The sequence below is a fragment of the Diabrotica virgifera genome, chromosome 10, assembly GCF_917563875.1.
Source record: "Diabrotica virgifera virgifera chromosome 10, PGI_DIABVI_V3a".
Classification (NCBI taxonomy): Eukaryota; Metazoa; Arthropoda; class Insecta; order Coleoptera; family Chrysomelidae; genus Diabrotica; species Diabrotica virgifera.
In genome coordinates this window covers 70584856-70601297 of record NC_065452.1, presented here as the reverse complement: position 1 = coordinate 70601297, position 16442 = coordinate 70584856, and positions in this window count along the sequence as shown.

The window sequence follows — 16442 nt, the reverse complement described above, 5'->3', positions numbered from 1 at the left end:
TTGACTTTTGTCATATTTTGTGTACGCCCACTGTTACAAGTCTAGCTTGTAGACATGTTCAACTAGTAGTTAGCCTATCTACTAGTCCCCAATGTCTTTAGCCACTCCCACTTAGTGTTACACTTGTAATACTTGTAACGTACACCCTGAAGTTTGACCCGAGTAAATATCGCCCCAGTCTTCCCATGTAGTTTAGCCCAGATTCCTCTTGTCTTGCCCCCAGAAACTGTTTCATGTCTTTTAGTGCCCCCGAAACTGTTTCAGTCTTTTAGTTCCCACAAAAGAGCCCATTTTTATAAATTTTGTTTACGAATGTTAATAATTTTTCCAAAGAGGTGTAAGTATGTACACATTTTGTTGTGGTGTTGATTTGGTCATGCTGCTGATTGTATAGGCATGTACCATTTCATACATCATAGTGTATTTAACTTATAACCCCATATTATGTAAACCGTAGTATACTGGTATTGTATTGTATGTATCGTACAAGAGAATAGTATGTTTAATATAGTAGCGTACTTACTATATTGTATTGATATTGTACCCATGATGAAAGCATTGGTTAAATTTTTTGGAAAATATTGATGAATTATATAGACATAGACAAACAGATGAGTAAAAAATAAAGTATAAAATTTTTTTTAGAAAATTTTGGTAAAAAAAGTAACGTTAAAAATTTTTTTTTTAAAATTTTGCTAAAAGTTACAATTAAAATGTTTAGAATATTGAATCCACTTATAGAGTATAACAATATGTTATATTTTTTTGCATGTATTCTTGTAGATCATCAGTTTTTTACAGAATAAACGTTTTTTGTGATTATTGATTTGGTCGTTTGAGTAGATGTGTGATAATAGTTGGTATGGTCCGTGTATGAGCTAATTCGGTATGGTCTGTGTGTGTATGTCCCGTGATTTTCCAGCGAAGCCTATCTATATTGGGTATATTATTGCCACAGGTTAGTTGGAGAAGTCATCCTTGAAGAAGTAACCCCATGAAGAAGTGAAGAGGGAAACCGTGGCGAGGCCCCTCCACTTATTAATGAAGAAGTAGACCCCTTGTTTTTTCAAGCAGCCAGGAGAAAAGCTATCACTTTTTGATTTGAAGATAGCGTACTCTGTCGACACTGTTTTGAAAATAACCCTTGATATATGGATTTGTTCATGTTAGAAGTGAAGAAAAAGTAACCCCATGAAGAAGTGAAGAGGGAAACCGTGGCGAGGCCCCTCCACTTATTGATTAAAAATGATGTATGTTTTCTTGTATCTGGCATATCACAAGTGTAATACTCGTGATGAGGAAGTGTTTTACAGTTGTCTGGGAATACTCCCATTAATAGTCGGAGCAAGAACGGTTTTATTTGTGTAAGCTCATATAAGAACCAAATTTCAATATTTATTTGTGTTTGTAAGCCCATGTATATGGAGTATATATAAGAACCAAGTTTCAATATTTGTTTGTGTTTGTAAGCCCATGTATATGGAGTATGACTAAGAACCAAGTTTCGATATTATTTGTGTTTGTAAGCCCATGTGTATGGAGAATGTATAAATGCCCTATGAGTCTTTTGTTCCCTGTTTGTTTGTCTATCCCTTTTTTGTCTGGAAATTCTAGAGTCTGTTATCCCGTAATGTCTGTTAGCCCATGTCCCTGATGGAGTTTGATTTTTTTTGGCGAATAGTTCGTTGACCTCTCTTGTGTTTGTTCATTGAAAGTAGGCCAAGAGCAGAAGCTGTGACAAGGCTGGTGAGCTTAGGATCTGGCCGCGTTGAGTACAGGTGAAGCTTGCTTTCGGTGGATAAATGGAAGTGGTCGTTCGTCGGAATTGTCATTCTTTCCAATGTCCCTTTGGTCTTTCCCTTGTGTGTTTGCTTTCATCCCTGTTTTGAAAAAGTAGTCTAACCCCAGTTTGGAAGAGTGAAGTCTACTCATGTTTTGGAAAAATAAAGTCTACCCATTGTTTTGGAAAAGTAAGATCTACTCATGTTTTGGAAAAGTAAGATCATATCCCCGGTTTTGAAAAATAAAGAATATCCCAGTTTGTGATTTGAAAATGAGAAAGTTGTCTTGTGAACTTTCATGAAAGGCTTTTATGTCCTAGGTAGGACTGTTGATTGAAAACGTAATGATGTAGTATTTCCTATGTCATGTGTTACGTTTATTTTTTTTGGTCTTGATTAAATAGTATGATATCCCGTTTGAATCCAGTATACTAGTTTTTTTTGGTCTTTAATGTTGTCACACGCGTCCACCCCCCTTTGTTGGTTTTGTTTGAATGAGTTGTTGAGATAAGTTATTTGTGACATTTTATCTCAACGAGGTATTTAGACTGGATTGTCTAAATCCTCCTTTTGCCGAACCGTTGCCGATAAAAATTCCGTGAAACTCGCTAGGTGTTTAGAGTTTAAGCAGATGCCTATCTGCTGAGCCAAGAGCTCAGAAAGATTTTTTAGTTTTTGAAAACCAATCCTAGTTAGGCAACGAGGTGATGAGGCTGTGTCTGCCCTGCTATATGGTATATATTATATGGTATATATAGTATATATATATCACTTGTGTTACTACAGTGGATGTCAGCGAGGTCCACATAGGGCACAAGATTATTTCTTTCCCAAGACACAGAAACTCTTGTCACCTACAGTTCTCAGTAGATTCTTTAAACATTTAAGTCTACTCGACTTTAAAGAGTCTGGCGATTGATGGCACGCTAGCCCACTCCCTAATGATGTTTTGTTTTTGTTTAATCCCCACTAGCCATTATTTAATAATTTTAGTATTGTTTATCCTGTCATACCCAAGAAGTCAATGTTTATTTTTGTAGTTATCGAAAACTGAATTGGTAATCCAGTTTCCTCTCTTCCGAGGAGGCTATTGTAGCAGATGGATTTCTACTACAATATTTTATAAAAAATATCCATTAATTTTAATCCTATCCCAAGAAAAATATCAATTTTTCTAATTTATTTTGTCAGTTTAAATATCTTTAAAATTTCCTAAGCCGCTCCTGTTCGAAATATTTCAGAATATTTTCGCAACAAAGTAAAATCATAGGAAAGTTCCTATTTATTTGAGTAGCATTTACCAACTACGTAGATAGTTATTGTGAAATCATTCATTATTCGAGAATGAATCCTCTAAAAGGTTTGGTGTTTTTCCTTTAAGTTTTGAGCGATAAAAATCCCATGTTATTATTGGTCTGCATTTTGAAAGATCCTTGAGTTGTAGTTGACGATTGGTCAATAGTTTTGGCCGAACGATCGAGAAGAAATGCATCGTTTGGACGCGAGAGAGACGTGACGATGTAAAGTTAGTTCTAAAAGTACATCACTTCAGTAAACATCTTTTTGTTAGAACTCAACCAACAGACTCGTAGAAAGTCGCACTTTGCCGGCAAAATGGTTTTATTTTTATGGTAAAAGAAGTGAAAGACTGGCAGTTTGCCCAGTAAATGTCAACGAATATAATGACAATAGTTTCACGGCATTTTAATGGATATATTATTGTGAAACAGTTCTATTGTTATGCAGTTAGATTTGCCGGTGGTATAAAAAAGAAGTGCGTGGTTTCCTGGTTCCTGTCCTTTATGTAGCTGTTGCTATTTTTATGATATATGGATTTGTTCATGTTCCAGTAAGAAATGCCCGGATGATATTATTTGGTATCGATTTTATCCAGTTTAGTAATGATTTGAATATCTTCCCTCCCTCCAATCTCGAATGGAAAGTTTTGAAGTTCCAAGTGTTGTGACATGGATTTTTGTTTTAAGGTATGATAATGTTTATTTTAAATAAATTCACAAGTGGATATTAATGGTAAAGGTTTTACATAATTAAATGTTTGTTTTCAACATGGAAAATATTTTATTGTAAAGTAAATGTAAAATGGCAGTGACTTTTGACAGCCATGTCAAATTTTAGTTTTGGTACACTGCTAAAAATAAATAAGGTTAAAAATTGTAAAACCATATATTTGTTTTTATTATTCATTTCTTTTTTGAGAATATGTTTATTCTCGGAGTAAGTTTTAAATAAACATTATAAAATGTACACATCTTTATTTCTGTAACCTCTTTTTTAAAAAAATTATTAACAGATATCTAATACAAGTGAATAAGTTTTAGAACAGAAGAAAATATAATGGCATAGAAGCCAATAATGATAAATAAGTAGCCCACTATAACCCCAACGAGGAATCTACGATGAATGTCCCCCAGTTGCTTTCCAGTAAGTACTCGATATGAGAATTTGAGGATTTTTCAAACGGCGTCCCAATTTGTTTAAATAGTAGGAAAGTCCTCAAGTCTGTGTAAGTATCCTTTGCTTATTTGGTTATGTAGTTTAGTCTTCTTTAAACCCTCCTACCCCTCCCAACGAATCTACGACCTGCCACCGCACAAAAAATGAGCTGCCGTTCGCATGAAGGTTTGCGTGTCTGTTCCTTCTGCTAGCCCCATTTCGACTCCCCAGTATCTCTATAGATAGTCTTTCCTTGATCCCATTAGAGCAGACAGGTAAAACGCTTCAACTGGCACCCAACGTGTGAGGCCGATTCATTTTTCTGCCTCCTTCAGTATCCAGTTGTTGTCTTGTCCAGTTGAACGCTAAAACATATGATATTAGATTGCAAACTAAAAGAAAAAGAAGTAGAACATTTTATAAATCAAATTCATACTAAACAACACATAAGAAAACCTTTTAGTTTACAAACACTGATTGCTACAAAAGATAAAAGTATCTACGAGATCCTAATTAAACACATTAATAATATAAAACTAAAATTGTGAAATTATATATATAACCCTAATAGCACACGACGTCCAATGGACGTCCAAAATAGGTCCATTTTTGGTCCTAACGTCCATGGACTATAAATGGACGTCCTTTGGACGTCCCATGTTGGACGTCCTTCGGAAGGAATAAATATGGACGTCCTTTGGACGTCCGACGTTGGACGTCCTTCGGAGGGAATAAAAATGGACGTCCTTTGGACGTCCGACGTTGGACGTTCTTCGGAAGGAATAAATATGGACGTCCTTTGGACGTCCGACGTTGGACGTCCTTCGGACGGAATAAAAATGGACGTCCTTTGGACGTCCGACGTTGGACGTCCTTCGGAAGGAATAAATATGGACGTCCTTTGGACGTCCGACGTTGGACATTCTTCGGACGGAATAAAAATGGACGTCCGACGTTGGACGTCCTTCGGATGGAACAAATATGGACGTATATATACTGGACGAAATACGGACAATTCCCTAATAGCACACGACGTCATTTGGACGTCCAAAATAGGTCCATTTTTGGTCCTAACGTCCATGGACTATAAACGGACGTCCCATGTTGGACGTCCTTCGGAAGGAATAAATATGGACGTCCTTCGGACGGAATAAATATGGACGTCCTTTGGACGTCCATACTGGACGAAATACGGACGTTTTATGAACGCTTATATTGGACACATTATACCAATTACGAGATCAAATAGCAAAATAATTCAATAAAATATTAACTTGCGTTAACTTTACGTTAATGAAATACAGTCAAACCTGTCACTAACGGCCACTAAAATGAAAGAACTATTGGCCGATATAGAAAAGTGGTCGTTATTGCCAGTTTTTGTAGCCTAGATATACAGTACAACCTGTGTTACTGGCCACCTGTACTAACGGCCAGTTTAAAAATTCCCCAAACCAATTATATCTAGACTACAAAAACTGGCAATACCGGTCACCTTTCTATATCGGCCAATAGCTTTTTCATTTTTAGCGGCCGTTACTGACAGGTTTTACTGTAATTAGTGTGGGGAATTTTTAAACTGGCCGTTAGTACAGGTGGCCGGTGTTGGCAGGGGGCCGGTAACACAAGTTTTACTGTAGTTTAAATCGATTAGATCGAAAGATTAAATCTTAATTCAAAATTGTATATTAAATTATTACAATTATAAAACTATATAGTTTAATATCCAAAACATGTTTTGATTTCATGTAATGTAATGAAAATCTTATTTGTAAATTATTGGTTACAATGTTTAACAACAGGAAATATTCAAGAATAAATAAAATAAAAGTTTCCCCTAACAACAAAACATTCCAGGAATTCTACTATCAAAGTTCTATTCCGTGAACATCTGATTAAATTATGGCTGGAAAGTTACCACAAGATATTCTATGAAAAGAGTACAATGTCCTCCTGGAGGGGTAAAATTTTCCATACTCTAAAGAGAGGCCATTTACTATTCAATTTGCGTTCATTTTCAAATTTGCCGCGCGAGTATCTATGTAGCGTCGCGTGGTCATTGGTCATCAAGTCATCAATTATTTCATTTTCATCATAAGATAACCTAAAAATTTAGTAAAAATTTTGATTGGAAAAAAATGCATCGATAAGGGGGTGAAAAATGGAAATTAGTGGCTTTTTTGCTGTACTCAACTGTACTGTTTAGTATGCTAGTTTTGGCTATGGCTGGACAATTATGTAAGTATTATAAAATCCGTTTTCAATTTTCTTTATGAAACGAATCATTTATGCATGTATTACCTGTAAATATTTTGATTTTTAATTGTAAAGAATAGAAAAATTACCGTTCATTTTAATTTTTTTTAGAATCAGCTGAAAGTGGTCTACAAAAAACCAGATATAACCAAAATAAAGATATAAAAAGTGTATTGGCTAATTGGAAGAAACAACATTGTCCATGCATAATAAGTTATTACTTTATAAACAAATATTAATACCTAGGAATGGAACCTGGATATAATCATCAAGAAGATAGCAGGAATCCCGACAAACAACTTAAATAAGTACAAGAATATTGAGGAAATCCTCCTCGATACTACTGGGCAAACTAGAAGATTGAAGAGGACAAAGCCTTTTGAACTAGTTTGAGTGATAGGTGATAGTGAAAAGCAGAGCATAGTGCGTGATGTGGCTGTGTATGTTAGAATAGTGCACGATCTTGTTAGATTAGATAAGAGACGCTATCGGGTAAGCTCTTCATTTTAAGAAACATTAGTAATTTAGGTTAAATTAAAATTGCTCATTGGTCAGTTATGACCAGATTGCTTTTTTTATGTTTGGCAAAAAGGGCGTAAGTCAGAATTGCACATTGCTAATGTTTTGATGATTTCTGGACCAGCAAAAAACTGTTGTAGACGTAAACTGTATGTACCAATAAAAATAGCCGATTTTTCTGGTCCAGAAATCATCAAAACATTATCGATGTGCATTTCTGACTTAAGCCCTTTTTCCCAAACATCAGAGAATTGTAATGTACAAATTCTCCTATCTGATTTTTCATGAATTTTGTAGGAGACGAAAAACCATTTTTAGGATCATCTCCTGCTTTCACGTGTAAATTTTGACATGTCTTGTAGTAAATAGATAGTTGAATTTACTACAAAACATGTCAAAAAATATATGAAAACAGGAGGTAACCATAAAAAAGTTTTTAGTCTCTCTTACAAAACTCATGAAAAAACAAATCGGAGGTATGTCACATCAGTGACTATATCCAGGGAATGTCTAAAAAATATACTTTGATGTCCCAAGAACCAAATATAACCTTTATATATATACAGGGTGTAACAAAAATACAGGTCATAAATTTAATCACATATCCTGGGACCAAAAATAGTTTGATTGGACCTAACTTACCTTAGTACAAATGTGCACAAAAGAAAAGTTACAGCCCTTTGAAGTTATATATTAATAGCACCAAGGGCCTTAGAGGCCCATGGCTTGAAAAGTTTGTTTTTTCTTCTTTTCACGTTTCTTTATGTACTGAGATCTTCTCTGGCTTGATATGTGATTTTTCTCCATTCCTTCCTCTTATTCATTTTTCTTTTCTGACCCTGTAACACCATTCTTTCCAAATCTTTTTCGACCTCTTGCTTCCATCTATTTTCCGGTCTTCCTCTTCTCTTTCTTGAAGCTATAGTGTAGTTTAGTACCCTTTTCGGAGTCCTCGTTTTTGGCATCCTTTCAATGTGACCTCGTGATCTAAGTCTCTGTGCCTTTATCACTCATTTGAAGTTACAAAATGAAAAGTGATTTTTTCCAATGTATCGAAAACAATGTGCTTTTGTGCACGTTTCAATTTAATTATTATTGTAGTACCTACCATTTAAACGTTTTAAAAACTTTTTTGCCTCTTATTGCTTTTTCGAAAAGTCAATTTTTATCGAAATATTGTGAATATTTGTCAAATCCACCACATATTTGTATATGGTTAAGTACGATTATGGAGACTTGGTAATAATATGCAAACTTATTTATGCTTTACATTTTTAGGTATATTTTGAACCATATTAAAAAAGAAGCCAGACTCGATAAAACGTGCCTTATCGAAAAAATACAAAGAGGCAAAAAAGTTTTGAAAACACTCTGTTTAACTAATGGTACCTCAGTAATAGTTTAATTGGAACATACAACATTTGGGGGGTTTAAAGGAACAAAACCCCCATAAAATTTTTACGTGGACATATTAAAAAAGAAGTCGCAACTCGATAAAAACTGCCTTATCTGAAAAATACTAAGAAACAAAAATATTGAATTTAACTAATGGTACCACAATAATAAAATTGAATTGGAACATACACAAAAGTTTGGGAGGATTTAAGGGATCAAAACCCCCATAAAATTTTTATGGGGTGCACAAATTTCACCATAATTTTTCTTTAAGATATTCCTGCCATAATAATGCCACATGTCACATGTCCATTTTCAATAAAAAATCGCTAATAGTTTTCGATATAATCGAAAAAATCCATTTTCATTTTGTAATTTCAAAGGGCTGTAACTTTTTATGTGCATATTTGTACAAGGTAAGTTAGGTTCATTTGAACTATTTTTGGTCCCAGAATAATGTGATTTAATTTATGACCTGTATTTTTGTTACACCCTGTATATACAGCCCATTACGCACCACCTTAAAAATTGGGCATTTTTGATGTCTCGAATTTCCTAAACCTGTTGTTGCATCTAGGTGATTTTTTTTATAATATTCTAGCCTAGGCCCTAGAATATGTTACCTCCTTATGCTTGTCATGCACAGGGAGCTATACTGTAATATATATTATATCACATTACTATAGAGAGCGATATGATATAATATACATATATTACAGCATGACAAGCTTAAGGAGGTAACCTATAGCCTAGGCTATAATATTATAAAAACATCACTTAGATGGGACAACAGGTTTAGGAAATACGAGACATCAAATATACCCCATATTTAAGGTGGTGCGTTAATTTCTTGGAGAAGTGTATTGTAATTTAATGTAAATACTGTAATATCCAATAATTGTAATTTGATATAAGATGAAATATAAGTTCCTTAAAAAATATATTTTTTATTTCCCACAATACATTCTCCACAGGTCTAAATATCGTCGCTAGACGTCCACCGAATGACCTTCCAGGACGTTAGATGGATGTTCAGCAGCAAGACATTGGACCAAACTGGGACATCCTATGAATGCCCAAATGACGTCCACCGAACGTCCCCTCTGACGTTAGGTGGACCTCCATTGGACGTTTAACAACTTGGCCTTTGGACCAAAATTGGACGTCCTGTTAAGGTCCAATTCACGTCCCCTAGGACGTCCGATTAAGGTCCAATTCACGTCCCCTAGGACGTCCGATTAAGGTCCAATTTACGTCCGATTAAGGTACAATTTACGTCCGCTTAAGGTCCCATTTACGTCCGATTAAAGTCCAATTTACGTCCGATTAAGGTCCAATTTACGTCCGATTAAGGTCCAATTTACGTCCGATTAAGGTCCAATTTACGTCCGATTAAGGTCAAATTTACGTCCTATTAAGGTCCAATTTATGTCCGATTAAGGTCCAATTTACGTCCGATTAAGGTCCAATTTACGTCCGATTAAGGTCCAATTTACGTCCCCTAGGACGTCCGATTAAGGTCCAATTTATGTCCGATTAAGGTCCAATTTACGTCCGATTAAGGTCCAATTTACGTCCCCTAGGACGTCCGATTAAGGTCCAATTTGCGTCCGATTAAGTTCCAATATACGTCCCCTCGGACCTTAGATGGACGTCCAATGGACGTTCGGTAGCGCGACATTTGGACCAAAATAGGACGTATAAAGGACGTTCCTCGGACGAAAACGGACGTCCAAAGGACGTCCCTAAAGTCCGTGAAGGACGTCCAATGGACGTCCATTGGACGTCCTTGTGCTATTAGGGAAGTTACCTTTGTTTACCCCATTTGTTGACCCTCCTTTCCGTGGTCTGGTCTTGTTTGATTTTGCTCTGAAAGACCCCTGAGCACTTATGTATCCCAGTTAATAATCCTTAGGTTAGGAAAAAAGGAAAAAAAAAACACATAATAAATAAATAAAAAAATAAAAAAAAAAATATATAAATAAATTACAAAAAAAAAAAAATAAATTAAAATAATTAAAAAAAAAAGAAAAAAAAAAGAAAAAAAAATAATAATAAAAAAAAATATGTGTGTATATATATATAAAATAAAAAAAATGAAAGAAGCTATCATTAAAATAATAAGTACTTATATTTGTAAATCATTATTATCAAATAGGTCATTCATATTCAAAAATATAATGAGAGTATAACAGATATCTCATAAGATTTTAGTTAGTAAACAAATTTGGTTCGGCTAATGGATTAAGTCCACAGTCAAGAAATCCGATAGCACACACACACACAAATAACTTTTTCCGATATCTCTAACTCAAAGCAAAATATCGGTAATTTATCGTGTTTTTGAATTCGCAGTAGGCCGCGTTTAGAATTAAAAAAATTCATTTGAGTATCTTAAAAAATTTGAAGCTTCATTATGTATGGACTGCAAAACTTCAAATCTGTATTTATTTTGATATGCATAGGTATCTATTTACAAATAGATGGAATTGTTAACAACTAAACGACACAAACTTTGCTATTAAACTTTTACAATTAGGCTAACTATTTTTAAAATGATATGATATCATGAAATTATGAATTAGGATGATATTATGAAATGTAAATAAAAAATGGTCAAAAAATGGGGCCTTAAATTACATTTTTTGGCGCACTTTTTTGCTAATGCAAATTTGTCTAGATATTTTACAGTTAGGCATAGCCTCCCCTATTGTAAAAATCACGAGCCGCCACTGCATTACACAACACCTGATAACCCGCAATCCAATGGAATGGTCGGGCGCTTTCACTCCACAATCATAGAGATCTTCGAATATTAAAAGAAAAAGAGAAAACACTTAACAAAAAAGACCAGATGCTTTACGCCATTATGTTATACATACAACAACTCTATCCACTCAGCTACCAAACAGAAACCCATCAACGTTCTCAATGGTCACATAGATGCCCAAGATCCATTCGACATTGACATTAATAGAACACTTATAAATAATTACACACAGGAGCACAGATTGAAAACAAAAGAGATTTATAAAGAAATAAATAAGAAATTGCAAGAGAGCAAACAGAAAAATATTGAAAAATTGAACGAAAAACGACACTCACCTATAACATATAAACCAAGCACGAAAATCTACACTCGAAAAACAGTAAAACGAAACAAATTGCTCCCCAGATTTTCATCCAAAATAGTCAAAAATAACAATCCTGTCACTATTGATACCCAAGATACTACGGTGCACGAGAAGAACATTAAACATTAACCACCAATGAAAACTAACCCCAAAAATACTTTACAGATGTATCTCAGTAACAGCCCAAGAAGTGAAGATCCAGGACCTTCGAGACACCCCAAAACTGGGGTGGGATTCTGTGTACAATCGCTAACGCCGATCGCTTTCTATCAATGTCAATATATTTGAATTTTTAGTTTTAATTCAAATATTTTCTTGTTTTACTAAGTGTCACTTCAGCATCAATTAGAGTAAAACCTAGCAAAACTAGAAAATAATTCAATTACAGTAGAGCGTCGATTATCCGAACGTCGATCAACCGAACGACCGGTTATCCGAACTCCCGCGCCCCGCACTCGAGTACTGAGTACTGAGCAAGCGTTAATAATTAACGCTTAAAATATCTTCAATTTTCTTCAATTGTGTATCCAAAAATATGTTGTTGCAAAGACTGCACTTTTTTGTTTAATTGCTATTTGTCATTATCAAGGTATAAACAAATATACAGTTATATAAATATGGTTTTTATTCACTTGTGGATAAATATGTATGACAATCTCAATATAGTTCGATTATCCGAACAAATCGGTTTTCCGAACGCCCATATCCCCCAATTAGTTCGGATAATCGACGCTCTACTGTATAGCTAAAAATTCAAATATATTCACGACAATTGACATCGATAGAAAGCGACGTGTAGATATCTACAGTGCACGGAATCTAGCCCCAGGGATCCTTCCTGTTAAGATCGGAGAAGCCAGAATCGAAACTAGCATTCATGATTTCATGCATTATTTCCAATTAGAACCAATTGCACAAGAAATCGAAACATTAGAATCTCAATACCAAACTACAACCACAGCTATAGAAAATGAACTCAGCCAACGGTACTTCACAGTCTACAGAACTTCGACCAAACATTGCAATATCTCCTCAAAACAGTCCAAGAGAAACTCGACTCAATATATCCAACAACCAGAAATAAAAGAGGTCTTATCAATGGCTTAGAAAGTATTATAAAATCCATATCAGGAAACTTAGATCAAGAAGATGCAGTAAGATATGATGCTGCAATTCAGACACTTGAACTCAATCAACAAAATATCATTAACAACATCCACAACCAATTAAGCCTTAATAAGAAAATAATGAACAACTATAATGAGGCAGTAACGTTGCTAACCCACAATCAAGAGATAATAGCAGCAGAAACCAACAGAATCCGAACAGATTTAAACCAATTCGTCTTTGATTTCAACCACTACATACAAGTTCGAAACGTTCTAGATCAGATGAATTCAGCCTTACAAACTATCATACAAATATTAGATGACCTACAGACAGCAATTACGTTTGCAAAAATCAAAACTCTCCACAATGGACTTATAAAACTAGACGAAATCAGATGGACTATCCAGAAGATGCTAGAACATCATCCAGCTTCTCAGCTACCATACCTCCAAGAAGAAGATCTGATGAGATACTACGAGATAGTAGAAGTAGATGGTTACTATTCCAATTATTCTCTAGTCTTTATCTTACATTTCCCCATTCTTCATTTCAAAATATTTACATATTTTCATTTATATTCACTTCCAACCATCAACAATACAATAATTATTCCACCTGGGCCATATTTAGTTTCTAATTCGGAACTTTTGCAATACATGGACCTACCATGCAGAAAAAGCGAACCAAAGAAATTCATCTGTCCAGAGAAGTTCCCACAAGAAAATACAGAAACCGATGACTGCATAAATCAAATCCTAAAATTATCCAACGATGTCGTTCAATGTCAAAAACTGCCGATCACATTAGCACAACAATTATCCAAAAAATATCTGAAGCACACTATATTGCTGTTTTTCCAAAAGCTACTAAAATTTCCACCTACTGTTCTATTTCCAAAATTGAAGTACTAGAAGGAACATTCCTGCTAGAACTACCCCCAGGATGCGAGTTCAGAACCAACAACGAAGTTTACATCAACTCCAAAGCAACAATAAAAGAAGAACCGTTAACCCTGCCAAAGATCAAAATTAAATTCCAAGGAGAAGATCCAACAGTGAAGCCTCTAAAGTTAGACAGAATACAATTAGATGAACTGCATAAACTCTCAAACGAAGAAAAAAGACTCCAACTCGTGTCCCTAACAACAATGGACCATTATCATCTGTGGACACCACCAATATATTTCCTGGCAATTGTCCTTATCATTCTCCTGGTTTACAAATTACGAGAGTTATGGAAAAATAAGAAAATGGAAGAAGACGAAGAAGAAGAGGATACAGCCGATCCGGAACCAATGCCTTCAGTTTTGTTCATCCCTCACAAAACTTCTCAAGGGGATGGAGAAATGATGGTGCAATAACCCCAGAGGTCAGCGATCGCAATCAGTAGCTTTACCTTTTATATTCAGCATTTTGATTTTATATAAAAGTAATATCATTGTAATTAATTTCAGTTATTTGCGATAAATTAAAAATGAAGTATATTTAAAAATGAATAACCATTTTCAATTTCGTTGCAAAACGAAAACACAGCCGAACCATATTCTAGTCCAATCAGAGAGTGCTGCAAGCACCTCTACCGGTTTCGAAATTTATTAGTCTCTCATCAGGAGGCACATATGCTGCTCTCCCCGATCCAACCAAAACAAACCCCAGCATGCAGTCCCGGATTGCAACGAACGAAATGGCATAGATGCCCTAGCGGCAACTGCTTGCAAAAAGACTAAGTTTTCACTAGTAATACCACTAGAGGTCAAATTATTTCCGGAAATTTTTTTGAGATCATGAATATTTTGAAAATTTCCCGAGTCGCAGACGAGGGAAATTTTCTAAAAATATTCATGATCAAAAAAAAAATTCCGGATATTAATTTGACTTCGCGTGGTATTCGGTAAGAAAATTCCACACCAAATTTGCATTTGAAAATCCAAAGCTGCATGAACAGATTAATAGCGCGCCATAGCTTTGTCAGCAATTATTTAGGCTTTCAAATTCGTAATTTCTACTCATTGTAGTTGCATGGGAATACCATTTCAAGATAGAAAATAGTATATTCTTCAATTTTACATAAGTTTTGAGTAACTACAAGTGATAGAAAATGAACCAAAACTAAATTATGTAAACAAATAAGAACCCGTCTGTCAAAAATGTTCTGTTATTGTAAACGTCAAAAAATTTCCACTATAATTCGCTGTTGGGTACCCCACGAGCAAAAAATTTCCGATAAAATACCTCCGTTGCCATGGTGATCTGTCAAAATAACGTATTTTGATTGGTTCAAAATTACAGGTGTGGAATTTTCACTCTAATGGCATATAAAACAACATAATGCTATTCTACGTCCCACCAGAATGAAAACAATGGGAACCTTCTCTGGTTACACCTCCGAGGCTTCTACAATTTGCAAGCCATACGGATGCTGAGACTAAGGAAGATGAGGGAATTCTACAATTTACAATTCACGTCCCATCTGCTCAGCGCGGTTAAGTTCAGCGAGAATGGTTCCCTTCATACTCCACACAGAGTAAATGTAAATCAAAAATGAATAACCATTTTCAATTTCGTTGCAAAACGAAAACACAGACGAACCATATTCTAGTCCAATCAGAGAGTGCTGCAAGCACCCCTACCGGTTTCGAAACTTATTAGTCTCTCATCAGTAGGCACATATGCTGCTCTCCCCGATCCAACCAAAACAAACCCCAGCATGCAGTCCCGGATTGCAACGAACGAAATGGCATAGATGCCCTAGCGGCAACTGCTTGCAAAAAGACTAAGTTTTCACTCTAATGGCATATAAAACAACATAATGCTATTCTACATCCCACCAGAATGAAAACAATGGGAACCTTCTCTGGTTACACCTCCGAGGCTTCTACAATTTGCAAGCCATACGGATGCTGAGACTAAGGAATTGTAAATTGTAGAATTCCCTCATCTTCCTTAGTCTCAGCATCCGTATGGCTTGCAAATTGTAGAAGCCTCGGAGGGGTAACCAGAGAAGGTTCCCATTGTTTTCATTCTGGTGGGATGTAGAATAGCATTATGTTGTTTTATATGCCATTAGAGTGAAAACTTAGTCTTTTTGCAAGCAGTTGCCGCTAGGGCATCTATGCCATTTCGTTCGTTGCAATCCGGGACTGCATGCTGGGGTTTGTTTTGGTTGGATCGGGGAGAGCAGCATATTGCCTCCTGATGAGAGACTAATAAGTTTCGAAACCGGTAGGGGTGCTTGCAGCACTCTCTGATTGGACTAGAATATGGTTCGGCTGTGTTTTCGTTTTGCAACGAAATTGAAAATGGTTATTCATTTTTGATTTACATTTACTCTGTGTGGAGTATGAAGGGAACCATTCTCGTTGGAACTTAACCGCGCTGAGCAGATGGGACGTGAATTGTAAATTGTAGAATTCCCTCATCTTCCTTAGTCTCAGCATTCGTATGGCTTGCAAATTGTAGAAGCCTCGGAGGTGTAACCAGAGAAGGTTCCCATTGTTTTCATTCTGGTGGGATGTAGAATAGCATTATGTTGTTTTATATGCCATTAGAGTGAAAACTTAGTCTTTTTGAAGTATATTTATAAAAGTTTTTTTTTGCATGGGCTGTCGCCACTCAGCCAGTCACAACAAGTATATTTCAAAATCTACATACATTTCAAAAATATAAAACAAAACAAAAATAAGAAAGATAAGGAAACGTTACCGTAAAGGTGGTTGTTAATATTACAATTAATATATTCAGGAGTTAAGGTAGGGGGTCACTTGCTTCTTCTCGTCTAGGGACCCTTAAGACAT